Raw genomic sequence first — 15,673 nt, 5'->3', positions numbered from 1 at the left:
TCTCCATCAGTACCCTGGCAACCACGAGTGCCACTTCCCTTTTTCATTCTTTTAAGCAGAATCTATATGGGAAGCAACTGTCTTTTACGGGCTACCCTGTGCTCCAGAGAGCGCAGATATGCTTTCTCTCCTGCTATAACACCTGCATGAATACACTCAGAACAGCATATTGCAGGCTGAGGCCATGTTGTAGAAACTCTAAAATATCTGTTATACAAAGACTATCATATTACCCGTTAATCTTTTCTTATATTAAAGACTACATCTGCATTCTTACATGAATGAAGGTTTACATGAAAACATGAGGCTGCATGTTTTGACTGAAGGCTGAACTGAGATTGCTGTTTGTATGTTTTGCTACTACAACTGAGGCAAGAGATTCCTCAAAAACTCCCCTGCTGTCAAAACATATATATTCATTAAGAAAATTGCCTCATTTGATGGATTTGTTTTTATTACCAGCTTCCTGGATACCATCTACTTTTTTCATGAGATAGCATCAATGTGGTCCCATCTTATTGAACATCACCATCAGTGAGTATCTTTTTGTTTGATTTCCATTTATCTGTCATCAGTGTTGCTCTTGTGTTTCCCTTTAGATTCGTAAAGGACTGGCTGCTACAGTGTGCCCTCAATTTGTGCTGAAGGACACTAACTTCACATGAGGCAAATAGGTTTTCAGGAGCTATAAACAGATTATACCTTGAGAGTGACTGTTAAATGTCAGGAAAAAGAAAGGTCAGGTGTCTGGTACTGCCAAGCACTGTAAGGTCACTCTAATGAGCCCTGCTAACAGAAGAAAACAGAGATCAGGAATTCATCATTGTCTTTTGGAAAGAAGAAACAGCAGAAGAAAAATAAGAGAGGGCACAACACACTTGTTTCAGGACTTTCACAGAAAATCCAGAGAGACTACCTCAATGTTTTTTTCTAATTTCTAGGATCATTGAAAAGAAAAAGAYCACAGACTAAGACTCGGAGATCCTCAGTCCCAGATTTGGTAGACCAAGGCAGTTTGTAACTGTGGATCTGACCCCAAGGGAAGCCAGCACAGCATTGGACAGAACTGCATTTGTGCCTTTATCCTTTGGGACCAGGCAGCTCACCAGGCTGTTGGGAAGGAACTTATGTGCTTTAGACTAGCCAAGGCAGAAAGAGGACAAGCTAAAAAGATAGGAGGAGGAACAACCAAAAGAGGGATAAAAAGCARATTAAAAAAAAATACTATTGAAATAAAAGAACATAGGATAAAATGAAGGAGAATTACACAACATTAGGTCCCTCTAGAAACTACACTTGTAATTCCAGAGTGAAGAAATCACGACAGACTCATTCTTCAGGATGTCCCTACCTTGTTGAGAAACAAGAAAGATAGTTTGGACTGTGAAGAGCTACAGCTTACCAGCCATAGTTAAAGCAATCTGTAATATTTAATAGATATAACTGATGTAGCAGATAGAATAGACACCCCTGTGCAGATAAAATTACATGAGAAAAATGGTTCTTCTATCAGTTTCACATTGGAGTGAGGAGGAAAGAAAGGGAAAGGGAAAGAAAAGCATTTACACTGGTAAAAAGGCAGAACTGTGACCAAACCAGTGTTCTGTGACAGCAAAGTGTATTAGTATTTCCGTGGAAGCAAAATACTTTTGATATAAACACAGTCATTGTATTAGTCACATCTTTGATCTCTCTGTTAACACCACAAATAAAAGTTGAACTGTGAAGGTGGCTTTCATTCTGTATAAGGGCCAAGGCTAATGTTTACCTTCCCATAGGCGAACCAACTTGAAATCCTGGAACTAAGGTTAACGCATGAATACACAGAGCCACCACCTATCTCTGCACAAGAATAAATAGGGGAATCTTTCTTATAGCACTGACAAGAAACATTTCATTTCTTTCAGGTTCTGAAGTTTGGATCTGAAATATTTGTTTTTACCTAGAGCGAGATTTTATGTCTGAACTTAATCCTTGCAGTTCATGTTTGAACTCCTGCGTTTTAGTTCTGTATTTTATATGCTATATCAAATTTAGGTTATTTTCAAAAAGCTACATTTTGATTCAAGATTGCAAACATTCAAGTTACCAGCTAACTCAAAATACTCTTCATCTGGAGGAGGATGTAAAGATATCTGTAAGGCTTTCTGGTGTCTACCATGCATCATGCCTGGCAAGATTATGAGCTTCTAAGTTAGCACTAGCTTTGTCTTTGCACTAGTATCTGTCTTGTATATCAGAAACAGAAACTGCAGTCTAAAAAGCATCCGCAGGCTTGTGGAATTTTATAAGCTGTTAAATGTAGTATTCAAGATTGACACTTGAAATGCCACTCCATTTTATTTTATGAAAGTTGGTGTGTTTTGATTGCCATATATAGAATGTCAAGAGTTCAATGAATGATCTTCCTTCTCAGTCCAATACAATCTAACTGCAATGGCTTTAAGAACTAGTTATTTTCCATTTTCAACAAATGCAGGAAACAATACTGATGACAGCAGAAAAAAAATGAAACAATCAGAAATTTATGACTAGCCTGTCTTGTTCCACTTGATCACAATGATGATTCACTCTTTCCGTGTTCACCTTTCTGTGCAATACCTCACACTGTGGTAGGTTATCTTTTTTTTTTTTTTTTTTTTTTTTTAAGAGAGAGAAATTGTAAATGAAAATACTTTCTATTGCACAGAAATCTTAGAATCCAATCCTATTGCAAATGGGATAGAGGAAGAAAGTGGAGTCCAGTGGGAAACATATAGATCCAAGATTCCCTTCACCAGCGAGAGAAAATGGCAGTGAGCATAGGCAAAGCAAATCGCTTATGGTCAGACATCAAAGGCATTTACTTTCCCCTGAGCCACCCCCTTCTCATCTCTGAGCCCACGGTGACCTGCTAAGCACAAAGAGGAAGGCCAACCATACAGGATTACTCAGTGTGAGCAGAATAACTCCTAAAGTTTTCTCTCTTTTTTATTTTTGGAAGAACACACTTGGGAAGGACTGCTTGAAGTGATATTTCCTTATTTTATTTGCTAATGCAAAATTAAATCTTTCCATCATTAAAACAGCATAATTATCAGAAGACGCAGTGGGTGCTAATCCCTGCACAGGCACCTAGGGTGAACAGTGCCAGCTTCAGAGAACTTAGTGTAAAAGGAGCCGGTTCTTCCCGCTGCGGCTCATTCTGAAGCTGGTGGGATCACTTCTGGAGTCATGCTATTCATTTCAGTGTAGAGCGGAAGACCAGGCCCCAAGCTAACCGTGTTTTTTATACAAGCGTGTCACAGAGAAACAAAGATAGTGATTCAGGGAGGTTGCTATGCTACCTGAATTGTGTAGACTTGGTGTCGTTCACAGGAGTGCAATGCCTGAATGTACAATAGGATTTCCTCCTGCAGCAGAAACAATCCCAGCACTGAGGCTACAGTAATTACATATCCATTTGCTGGCCTCTAAACTATATCTAACACTGCAGTAGTATAGCTAGTATGGATTATGTTGCCATAAACCCTGACTTGAAAGAAAAAATAAGAATGATGATCCCACCTCCCTTCACCTTTTTAACACGGTAAAGCTGCAATGAATCCCCCACTTTATAATGGAGATGCTGGGTAACTGCAACATCAAAAATAACTACAGATTTTGGATTGCATTGTGGTCCCAGAGGAATGCTAGCTATGTAAGGCAGATTAAATGATAACTTTTAATAGTCCAACAAATGGATGTACTTCATCAGCCATAGGGTCTACTTCTTCCAGTGCTAATAGCTTAAAAAACAGCATTTACAGGAAATTCCTACAGAGTTTAATAGGGAATGGTAAGCTTTCTGTGGAATGTGGAGAACAACCCACAGAGTGTTACAGCGAGGATATAATTCTCCTTTCAAACCTATTGGCTGCTAAAGTAATTTCTATGGAATCTTACTGATTTCATCCCTATTCAATTCAATAAGGCTTTTCCACAAAAAAATGCCCTTTTACTGCAGCCCACACAGATAGAAGACACAGTAAATCTGTATTGTTTAACAGGAGGTAGAATTACTACTTTTCTGTTACATACAACAAGGTGGGAAGTCTCTGCTTTATAACTTCCAAGCATTTGATACGCAACAAAAGTCAGTTCATACTAAACACAGCTTGTTTCAAGAAGTATCTTTATAATTATGCTGAACTAACAGCAAACTAAAAATACTCCACAATATTCTCATAGATCTCTACAGTGGATATCAGCCTTAGAAGAACACAGAGGGTAGATTTGTGCCCTCTGTAAAATTACTGCTTATAGCAGATAAATAACATAGATGACAGAATCACAAAATGGTTGCGGTTGGAAGAGACCTCCGGGGATCATCAAGTACAATTGCTCTACTCTAGCAGGGTCATGTAAAATGATGAATCTAGCTACTAGTGATTGCTATTAAAAAAGCAGTGTGAAAAGATGATCAACATGAACTTAACTGTCCAAATATGGCAGAAAAGTTGTGTTCATTTTAAGGCCTGGGGAGCAGAACAAGGTAGTGGCCTGGAGCCCTTGAAGGCAATGCCAAGGCTCCAGCTCACTTCTGTGGGGCCACTGCTTCTACCAGAGGTCCTGCCAACAGGAAGACTGGGCATGTGGTTCAGAGTTATACTGACCCAGTGGCCTAATGGATAAGGCATCAGCCTCCGGAGCTGGGGATTGTGGGTTCAAGTCCCATCTGGGTCATACAGCAACATGTTTATCTGGGTGTTAATGGCTCGGTTGGTTAGAGCCTGGTGCTAATAATGCCAAGGTCATGGATTTGATCCCTGTATGGGCTGCCTGTTTGTGGATTGGACTAGATGGTCTCCAGAGGTCCCTTCTAACCTTACTGATTCTATGAGAATAGTAACAACAAACAAATATTGAAAGCACTAGCCAGACCTAAAAGGCATCTGAGTTTGTCCTTGTTTGTTATGCAGCAACAGTTGAGACCAATTTTTTCTCTTCTTCTGTGTCATGAAAATATAATTCAGTCTCTGTCCAAGTACCAGCAGAGCAGTTTCAGTGAGCCAGTAATTACACGGTAGAAGCTTTGTCTGCTCCACAGAGTCCTTTGATTGCAAATACATAATTTATAGGCAACACATTCAAGGAGACAAGCAAAAAATGGTCTCAGAAAGTTGCTCAGTGCACAGCTCCTTGCAGATTTTTCTGCCTGCCCAAGACTGCCATGGCTCAATATACCTTAAGAAGCCTTCCCTTTTTCATATATCTTCTCATTTCAGGATACCCAACACATGCTAAGTTTTGCTTGCAGCCTTTTTTCACAGCAAAAATGAGGAAGTGGTTGCTGTAGATTTGTCTGTGTAAGGTTCATGTAAATCACAGATCACAGATCTCCATGTACAGTAGAAGCTCCCAGCTAGTTTCCCAAAGTCTAAAGTCACAGAGTACATGGCAATACAATTTTCTATATATTTTTATATATATGCTAAATATAGTGAAAGTATGCAACATCAGCTTTTCAGCATCTAATAGCCCATTTTACTTGGCTTCTAAACTGACCTTTTCACAGGTTCTTGTCTTCTGCTATCTGCATGTCTGAGTGCAAGGCCTCTGCAATCTCTCTGACTATGACGACTGTGTTTATCCTTGATTTTATTACAAATGAGTCTATAGTGTCCTTTAGTTCCTTAACTGTGTCTCATTTTAATTCTGAGTTTGGTTTGTTTGTGTTTTTATTGTCATGCAAATTGTAGTCATATAGAGAGGAACCGCGTTGTTGAATTTGCTGCCTCTTGCTCTAGGCATGCTGCCTTTCTTTACTGAATTTGTAATTTGGTTATTAGTGTTATTGATGTTTCCAGAAGTTTTTGTGCATGGAGCTCAGGAATTTTCACAGCATCAGAGATCTCTTTGGCAAGTTCTATGTCAGAAACAAGCTGTGCAAAAAATGTACTTAAAAATTATAAGAAGAGCCTGCAAATATCATCAAATATAGGAAAGATATAAAGAAAAAAAATATTCAAATGTTTATACCAGTTTTGGAGCTAAAATAGCATTAGTGTAATCATGAGTGTGTAATTGAAATGGACATCATGCTTTGAGCCTGGAAACAGTGAATATGATCATAGTACAAGCTTKAGGAAAACAGAGTGGGATGAGTCTAAAAGAATGAAATGAAGAAGATGTCTTGAGGGAAAAGAGAGGAGTACAACTAAGGACTAATACATGGCACATCTAGCAAGTAGTTCATAATTCTCAGTTAAACCCAGGAGAGGGAAAGAAATCCAGAACTGAGCACTAATTTTTGTGTTAATAATTTGCCTCCAGCAGACTCGAACTTGTGGTCCCAGGGGTTTGGCATGCTGTTCTGGCATGAAACCACAAAATATTTATCTGGCTCCTGGATTTCTTTATTGGCCTTCTGAAAGAAAAGGCCTTACTGCTTTGTGTAGAGAGGCAATTAGAACTGCTTCTTCATTTAGTATTACTGCAGAGATTAMAACCCTTCTCATGCAGCAGAAGTAGGAGTGCCTCTCCGATCGCTTCTCCCCCAACTAAACCAACTGCAGTTCTGGATGTGAAACATCGCTGGCAGTGTGTCCTCTCATGACCATCAAAACCTACTTCAGTGGCTTTAAGGAAAAGTAATTATTTTCCTGAATTCCTTATAGGCATGAAATTGAAATCCATGCTGCCTGAATCATGACCTCAGTTACATCTCCTTAAATCTGGAAGAAATATTTAATAATTGTAAATGGAATGTATTGTGTCTATAAACCAAAAATTAAGAATGCCACAAAGATTTTTGTACTTCATGCCAAGTACATAAATTAAAACAGACATATGTTTATGTATGGGAAATGTTCAGGGGCCTCAAACACTTATTTTTTGTGCTGATAAACATTTCAGTAAGAACATGAATATAGGAATGAATAAAATACAAGCCAAGAAGAGAGAAGGTTTGTTAAAAATCATYTCCCTGCTGCTGTGATACTTTTGTATTGAACCTTATTTTTCAAAAATCTATTCTTTGTTGCCATAGCAATAGATTCCCAGGGTGAAATTATATCATACTGCCTTTCTTCTAGGTTTCTGCAATGTGCAATCACCACCCACTCTCTTTCATTACCATCAATAATCAGCAAGTTCTCCCCACTCCTAGTCTCTATTCATCCACACGTTTTGGGGTGGAGAGCATAATAGATATAGTTGTGACAGGTAGTGAGAAGCCAGSAGAATTCCCAGGGTGTTTTGAGGCAGCGTAGGGCCCGCTTTCCGAAATGTCAGCAGTACAGTCACCCACAGATATTGCCTGTAAATGCACTTCCATCTAGAGGYCCCATATCTCTTCTGCAAATATATTAACTGTCAGGGTTGGTTGCACCAAACTACACTGAGATCTGGTGGGAAGGGTGGGAGCAAGCTCCTAGATTAGACCAACACTGCCAAAGCAATTTCAGACTTGAAGTAGGACCTTGATTTCCTGAGGTAAAATGATATTGCATTAACTCAGTGGGCCACCTTGCCCCTATACCACAGAAACTTCAAAATTAACAAATTTTTGTAGAAAGCAAATCTACAGGCTGAGCAGAGTTAGCAGAGGATTTACCACTGTCTGAAGATTAGAACAGAATATCATATGACTTAACAGAATTGTACTGGCCCAAAACAAAAAAAATCTTGAAAAAAATCCTGACCTCTGTGTAATTTTATCATATTTTTAAATGATGTATAGCTACCAGTCCATCACTAAGTGCATAGCTCTGCATTTAGCTGGATGGATATTTCTTCAAGGTTGAACTCCTCCAAGCTTTTCTAACACTAAATCCCCCAAATCAAAGCAACTATGCAATTTAGACAATAAATTTATGTTAAACACTGACCTTGCTTAAATGATCCTAGCCCCATTCCTTTAGGGAAGCGTGTCCATTTGTTACATTGATTCACACTAGCTCAAGAATTAGCCCAGGATATTTTTCTGCCATTTAGTCTTACGAAAAATCTTCCAACTAGAATAGTCTAGTGGATTCTGGTGGTTCTTCACATTCTTGCTACTTACAAAAAGCAGTGCAACTGCAGATTACAGAGTGCTGAAGGGACAGTAGTCCTTCTCCTTCCTCCTCCTCCAGCCCCAGTCCTTTTCTGCTAGCACTGCTTTCACTCCAGAGTCACGGCTCATAGTCATACAAACAAGCAGCCAACCCTCCCACTCCCTCATTCAGATTTACAGCTTATTTCCCCTTGAACAGCAATATATACTGGTTTATCAATAGCCATTTTTAGTTTTTATCTAAATTTCTTGGTATGTCCCTATTGTTCTTTTATATATGCCAACTAGATTTTTCTCTTGTTGGCCTGCTTGTAAAATATTTCTATACATTGATATTACTTAGAAGAATAAAAATTGCTCTTCAAATGGAAAACAAAAGTTTCTACGTGGCTGAATAGAATATATTATAGAAAATACACTCATTGCAGAGCATTATGTATCAGGTCTTTGCAATGGCATGGTGGCTGAAAGCCAAAAGAAAAAAAGAGCTGCTTGACAGAACTCTTTCTCTTTGCTTGTCAGTTAAATTAGTTACTAAATATAGTTTCAGGTACAAGACGGATCAATGTTAATGAATGTCTTTGTTAATTCAGCAACAAGATATTGTGATAGCTCACTGCTCATTTAGTAATTTTGCATGGAAACAATAGCATCTAGTTAAGCAATATTCATGTAAATAGTGTATCATTACTATAACATAATTATACATAAATCCATGGTGATCCTTTTATGCTAAGAATAAGAAAACACAAGTTCTCTGTTTTAAWGGACAAAAACATGCTATTCCCTATTCTCAAAGAGCATCTCTTCAGCATAAGATTCTGGGTTTGAAAAGCAACTACTTTATTTAGCACACAAATAAGAATTTCAAGGCTTCATTCTGCAAGAGACTACGTGCTCTGACCACTGCCAGCAGAATGATTATAAACACTCCGTGCAGTATCAGTAGTTTACTTCACCAGATGCAGTGTTCTCAATATCTAGCATCAAGACATCCAGATCTACTTTTTAAATCTTGGCTACAGTTTTCTGAAGGAATTTTCCATCCTAATGGGCAACGGTGACAGCCGCTGAGAAAAACTGTATTGTTACTGGCAATGTGACAGCAGGAACACCACTTGTCACACCTGTTTTATCTTCAGCTGATGAGCCTCCAGGGGTATTGGGAGAAGGAAGGTCCTTGTAAGACTCAGGATTTAAAAATCGTACTGGGGCAGTTGAATATGAAGGTGTAGAGCAGCTGCTTTTCCTTTAAACATTGCACAAAAAGAAAATAATCATCAGAACTTCAGAACAAATGGCCTGTGCAGCCTAGTAGCTGAATTCACAAAGTAACTTGTTCAGCTTTATCTGATACAATAATAAATCAATTAAAGGCATGCTAGGAGGGATTAATTCATCTGGGAGTATCAGATTCTAGCTGCCTTTTAATACATTGTACACCAGGACATGGTAGGTGCTTGCTGCTATATAGCTTGTTCCTCCACATCACAGCTGCATCCAGCCCTGCTTTGGAAATGACTGTTTTGGSCCAGATCCCTTGTGCCAAGTTTGCTCCCAGCTCAACAAATAGATGTTATCATGGAAACTATCATGACTCCCTGATATTCCACAGACTACCTGAGCCATCTGTAGCAAGGTGGTGCAGTGTTTAGGTGCTGTTATCTTGAACCAGCAATGAAATCAGTGGGATTAAGGAGAATCAGGGCCAAGGAACCAAAGTTCAGCACACAATGGCTGGGCATCACAACCTTCCATTACTCTTTACCTGAGGTTGGGTTAGGGATTAGTCTCAGAAACTGGCTTGAGACAGATTTTTCCAAAGCACGAGGGACTTACTGACTGGATTACAGTACTTGAACAATAAACACTATCTCTTAATCAGTCAGCCAAGATAAAGTGTCACTTAAAAAACAGAAGTCTCTTGTATTTTTGTCCATACATTTTTGCTTGATGAATCCATCAATTCACAAACGCTTTTTTTGTTACGCTCCTAACTAGCTTTCTCTGTGCCATGCAGAGAAAAAGACACTGTAGGATTTAAACGTGTCATGARCAGTACTTGGGCAGAAGAATTACGTACAAAGAAAATGACAAGTAAGCTTCAAATTCCTCTTTGCAGAAACTACGGCACAAATGCTTTCTCTGCTGTAGATGTAGGCAAGCTAGGCAAATGGAAAATATGTGCATGAAACATGCCAAACATGATTATTGTATCTCTCAAACATCTAGATGACAACATCATGCAGACATATTTGTGGCAGATTCGTGTTTAAGGATGTTTTGCTTTAGGAAATGCCCAAATACACTGAGCAAATGCTGCAAAGTAGTCAGAGGCATTTATTGGTCTGCTAATGATTTCCACATAGGTATATCACCAACAGCTGCAGGGTTCCAGGTAGCCGGTGAGTTCATCCCATCCCATCCCACCCCATCCCATCCCATCCCATCCCATGATTTTCAAACTGATTTCCTTGATTCCTCAGTGTTTTGAAAAAAAGAGCAGTGCTTTACACGCTTGCCTGTATCATGTACTAAACCAGCAAAAGAAATCTCCCATAATTTTACTTTTAAATATCGCTTGTTGTATCTCAATTTGCTTTAACACTAGTCAAATTGTTCTATGAGTTATTCTATCACAAAAATCATGATAGGTACAAACAAACACTAGTGTAAAGACAACTTCTGATCAACACAGTGTACAGATTTGGGTATTTCCTTTCTGAAAACAAGATGCATTAATGCTAGTTTTAGTGCCTTCCTTTAGTACGTTAATGTGGACTCCAAGGTAGCAAAAGACATCTGTTGTGCCAGAGCTGCAGAGATGTGAAAGATCTGGGGCAGCAGTTAGAAGCGTTAATGACTTTACACCCAGACGTTCCCCATGCATTCTCGAAAGGCACACCACCACATAGGTGTTCTAGCTTACGGGAGCTCACAGAGACAGTCTCAGTGAGAAAGTAGAATAAGGACTTAAGAGTCAGGATAGTGTCTTTTTTCAGTCATTATCACTCACTTTAACTGTGATACTGTGCAAGTCAGAGTGACCCTGCAAACACTCTGCATATATATTTTAGTCATATTTAGCTCAACAGCATTACTTCCAGCAGTTAAATGCATACCAATGCTTTGGGGAATAAGTCCTTATCCAGCCTGTACTTCCAATGCCTCATTTATAAAATGATTCCATTAAACAATGCTCAACACTGATTTCCAAGGATAAGGCTATGACTGTCACACTGTTATCGTATAATGTCAATGGAATTTGAACCTGCAAGTGGCTTCGTCAGCCAGTGAGCCAAGGCCAAGTGCCAGCATGCACATTTCCCATCTAAAGGCTGAGGCAGGCAGGGAAGCGGTGTGAGAGTCTTCACTGACTACAGCACTAAGGTGCACCTCTGCACACACTCCCCCCCTTGACTTCAGCCAGCCTCGGACCAGCTTGCTTCGAAGCAGGTTGTGCTGAACGCCAGACAAGTACAGTGAGTGAGTGCTGTTGCCACACAGCAACTAAAAAAGTGTAATTCTACCTTGTACCAACCCTCATGGCTACAGAGGTGTGGCGAAGTGTAATTAAAGCAACGATGCTTGCAAAGCTTTTTGGGATTGATGAATGAAAGTCATGATATAAATTTAATTACCATTAGTAACTTTTCTCCTTTAGCATACTCTGGATTTTTTGTTTGCCTCGTGAATCAGGTTATAGAGCCTCTCTTAGAAGAGAAAGAAGAAGCAGACATAAGGACAGCAAGTGCTGCCTCAGCCATTACCCTGGGAAGCTTACTGACCCGAGGAAATTTATTTTCATGGTATCGTCTATTACTGATAATATTAAGCTTCCTGGTCTGCTGAACTTTACATTTCACAAGTGGAGCAGCAGGTATCCTAGTGCACACTGTGCAAGAAGCTGACATAAAACCCATTATTATATGAYAGTAAATGTTATTAATATTAAACAAACATACCACAATACTAAGGTTGCCAATCAAGTTCCAGGTTTATAGCAGAATAAGCAGTACAAACAGTGGCAATATGTAGGACCTACAATTTCCCTGAAGAATTCTTGAGGTCTGAGAATTACCAAGGACTTAAAGCAAATGCTTCCTTGATTTCTTTCAGATGTAGGTTTGGAGTATTATTTGATCAGACTGAGGAATATTTACCAGCATGTTTTTCCATATTTGTTTGTTTCTGCAGGAAATCAACCAGTTTGAGCCCGGAATTAAAAATCCAAAAATCCAAAGGACTTTCTCTTGCTTCTTTAGAATAAATGTTTTGTCTCACAGAATATGTAACCCTATATGCAATGTAAAATATGAGATACTAACAAAAGCAATATTTTAGCTAAATATAACTACAAATTGCACATTTTACCATACTGAAATTACGTGTTCACAGAATCTTTGTCAAAATGTTTTGATTTAGAGTAAAGCCACTTTTCAGAAAGAAACAGTTCTGCCAAAAAATGTTAATGCTCTGCAATTTGTTTTCTTTTAAATAAATATGCTGTAATGCAAAGGCCTAATTTACAAGGGAGAACAGTTGCAGGAAAGCTAAGTCAAAGGGATGGATTTTGTATTTAATTCTGATTGTGGTTAGTGGTTATTGTTAGGTCACATGCCAGAGTTTCATAATCTTAGTTCAGCTTCAGAGAAAGATCCATCTACCGTAGATGTGACTCTTCCTCTCTTCATCAGCAGCTTGATTTTTTTCAGCAGAGTAGAGCAATCCTGTGGGGTCATGTCACCAAAGGAATGATGTACGGCTCTCAGGCTGCTGGAACCACACTCCAAAGTGCTTTGCAGTGGACTCTGCATTCAGACTTTGATTTGATGAGATGCTGAAACATGTATTTAATCACTCAGGTAATTCAGGTTATCTGCATAGACTTTGCACTGCTCCAGGTTGGGCACTCAATTAAATGCCTTGCCAAAYGGAGGCTTCATAGTGGTATGCACATAATACAGACCCCTTATGAATTAACACAYGAATTAGCAGATCGTAGATTAGCTGTAGCTCCCTTGGGAGACAGAACACATTTCTTTGTATGCAGAATCGACATTAAYGTCTAGAAGATAAAAGAAGCACTAACCTTTCCACAGTGCTTTTAGAAGACCAATTCCAATCATTTTCCATAAATTTTTCTTCTTTGAGGCTTTCAAAATATGGCAATTAAGTGTATTTTAACCTATATTTTATTGTGGTTACTGACCGAAACACYACGGAATGGATTTTCCAGCCTGCCAAATTTACTCTGCAGCACTTAGCTGAGTCTAGTTACAGTGTTAAAACTATTGCCTTGCTATAGTGACTGATCTGCCTCATGAAGCTATATATCTTGCCTTTTTTATCAGCAGCTTCATTTTTTCCATTCCGTGCCTATATGAAATGAATTGATGGATTCAGTCTACTTTCTCAGGGACAGCAGTCCTAATCACAAAAGCCACTAGCACATCTGGAGCTCCCTTTGTAGCAGAAATGCTTTGAGTTGATCAAAACTGAGCAGCAMTGGGATGCTAATGGTCACTGTGTCATCTCATTGTCATCACTACTGTTTTTGAAGGAGATGGAAGAACAACTTTCAAGAGTAGTAACTGGTTCGCCTTGTAAGAAATGAAAGTAAGTATGAAAAAATCTATCAGTTGACACTGTGAACCTCAGGCAGAACCCAGGAAATTGCTTCCACAGTCATGCCAAAAATAAATGCTGATTTCTTAAAATGAATACACAAAAGAATATGCTTGAGTAATTCATATTCTTTACCATAATTAATGTCTTACACATTTAGCAAAGAAATCTTACCTCAATGACAGTAATAGATGGGACATTAATCTTGAAAAGATTTATCCTGCAACAATATATTTGATATGCCTACTTTTCTGTTATTTTTGTTATTTTTTAGAAATGGGTATGTAAATTCTTTAAAAGYGTAGCTGAAGAGAGCTTTAAGTCTCTTGATTTGCAGAAATAATGTACTTTTTTTTTCATGAAATACTGCTTAGAGATACAGAGGCTCTCTGCAAATTTGAATTCTTTGTAATACTTACTAAGAAATAAATCAGCTATTTTTCTTCAAAGCAAAATATTCCTGAATCACTGACAGACACAAATCAGTAATGGAATTCAATCCTTTGAAAACACATTTGTTGTTAMTAATCTTGCACTTGATCGTCTTCTCTTTCACACTGAAGTAATCTTACCAACATCAGTATACATAAAGGGTTAATSTCACTTTATTATTTCTGTTATGTTACAATAAACAAAAAATATACATTGGTTTGAAATCTTGGAACCATGAAATCATGGAGATTTTGCTTCTCRTTTCACAGGGGCAGGATTTCATCCAAAGTACTATTAAACTTGGTAAGGATTAACTGCAATCACATTCGCTGAATTACACTTTGATAGCAATTTAAAATTATTTTTTTGATATAATATATATGCAAYCCAATACTGTGTCATGGAAGTCAATTAGCATTTTGAAAGCCTAGCAGTGAGGTTGGCTTTTTACCCAGATTAAGGGTTCCCAAGMTGCAGGAGAAGTACCACTAGGAGCATACAAGCTCTTTCAAACTGGACTACAACAAACACAAGCTGTTCAGCATTTCTCTAAAGAAAGAGGAATGGTGCTTTAGCTGAGAAATATCTCTTTTTGAGTCCATGTATACTGCAACATGGACCTGCTGCTGCAATGGCTGTTTTCACTTGGATGGAATATGACACCTCCTCATGCACACAACATGGTGATGTGCTCTTGCTGCCATCACAGCATTTGAACACAACTCTTTCCACAAGTGATGCAGTTGAACAGAGGAACAAAWTTCAGGGATCCTAGACCTAAATGGCTGGATATACAATAATGGGAGCAAGATTTCCACCTCCAGATTCAGTTACTAAATGAAAGGAAAAAGAGAAACATTTTAAGTAATTCACTTCTCTGTTTACCCTGTGCATCTAGGTAATTATCTCAGGCATGGTGTATTGATTCCAGTGTACCCCTGCTATTGAATCAATAGTGAAATTTCAGTTGCATCAGTTGGACTCGGTCATAAGGAATAATACTGAACTCTGTATCTGAGTAGCAWTTGCAATATAAAATATATATAAGCCACAACAAATATTACTCTTCCAGGAACTCAGGACTGTCATAAAAAATACTGGAGCAAAAAAAATGAAAAAACATAAGATCAAGTAAGCTTTAAGCCAGGTAAAGCATGAGTGCTTCAAAAGTTCATTGGCTGGCTCCAGTGATACTGCCCATTTAGGACACAGGAAGGRTCTCTGAAACTCACGGTCACCCAGCGCGAGGAGCAGGCCGCGCGCGGCGCTCTTTGGACACGCAGCTGCGCGCCCAGCGAGCCACTCGAGTCTGTCACCCGCACCTTGCCGACGACAGCAGGGGAGGCGCGGCAATTTTTAGCACCTGCCCAAGGTCACGCTGGGAGTCAGAAAATTTCAGGGCTGCTGTACTTGTTGCCCTGCATCTGAAGAAGGCCAGATGCTCTCACGCGCTAAATTAAGTGAGCGTAAAATCGCACGGACGCACTGAACTTTTTTCACCTTCGATGAGCAATTCCCTTACGATCTTCTGCGAGATCTGACAGCTCGGGTGGCAGTTAAAAGCCGTTCAGCTGCCCCGCTCCATGCCCCCCGCGG

General features: G+C 39.0%; 1 non-coding gene across 1 annotated transcript; it reads left to right on the top strand.

Annotated features, from left to right (window-relative positions):
• The first annotated feature begins 4,631 nt into the window (after positions 1-4,631).
• On the top strand, positions 4,632-4,704 carry TRNAR-CCG (transfer RNA arginine (anticodon CCG)). Its single transcript has one exon. It is a non-coding gene; the product is annotated as a tRNA-Arg (tRNA).
• Positions 4,705-15,673: the final 10,969 nt, after the last annotated feature.

The sequence above is a fragment of the Rhea americana genome, unplaced genomic scaffold (assembly GCF_003343005.1).
Source record: "Rhea americana isolate MKP2758 unplaced genomic scaffold, rheAme1 scaffold_11, whole genome shotgun sequence".
Classification (NCBI taxonomy): domain Eukaryota; kingdom Metazoa; phylum Chordata; class Aves; order Rheiformes; family Rheidae; genus Rhea; species Rhea americana.
This window is presented reverse-complemented; position numbering and strand designations above follow the sequence as displayed.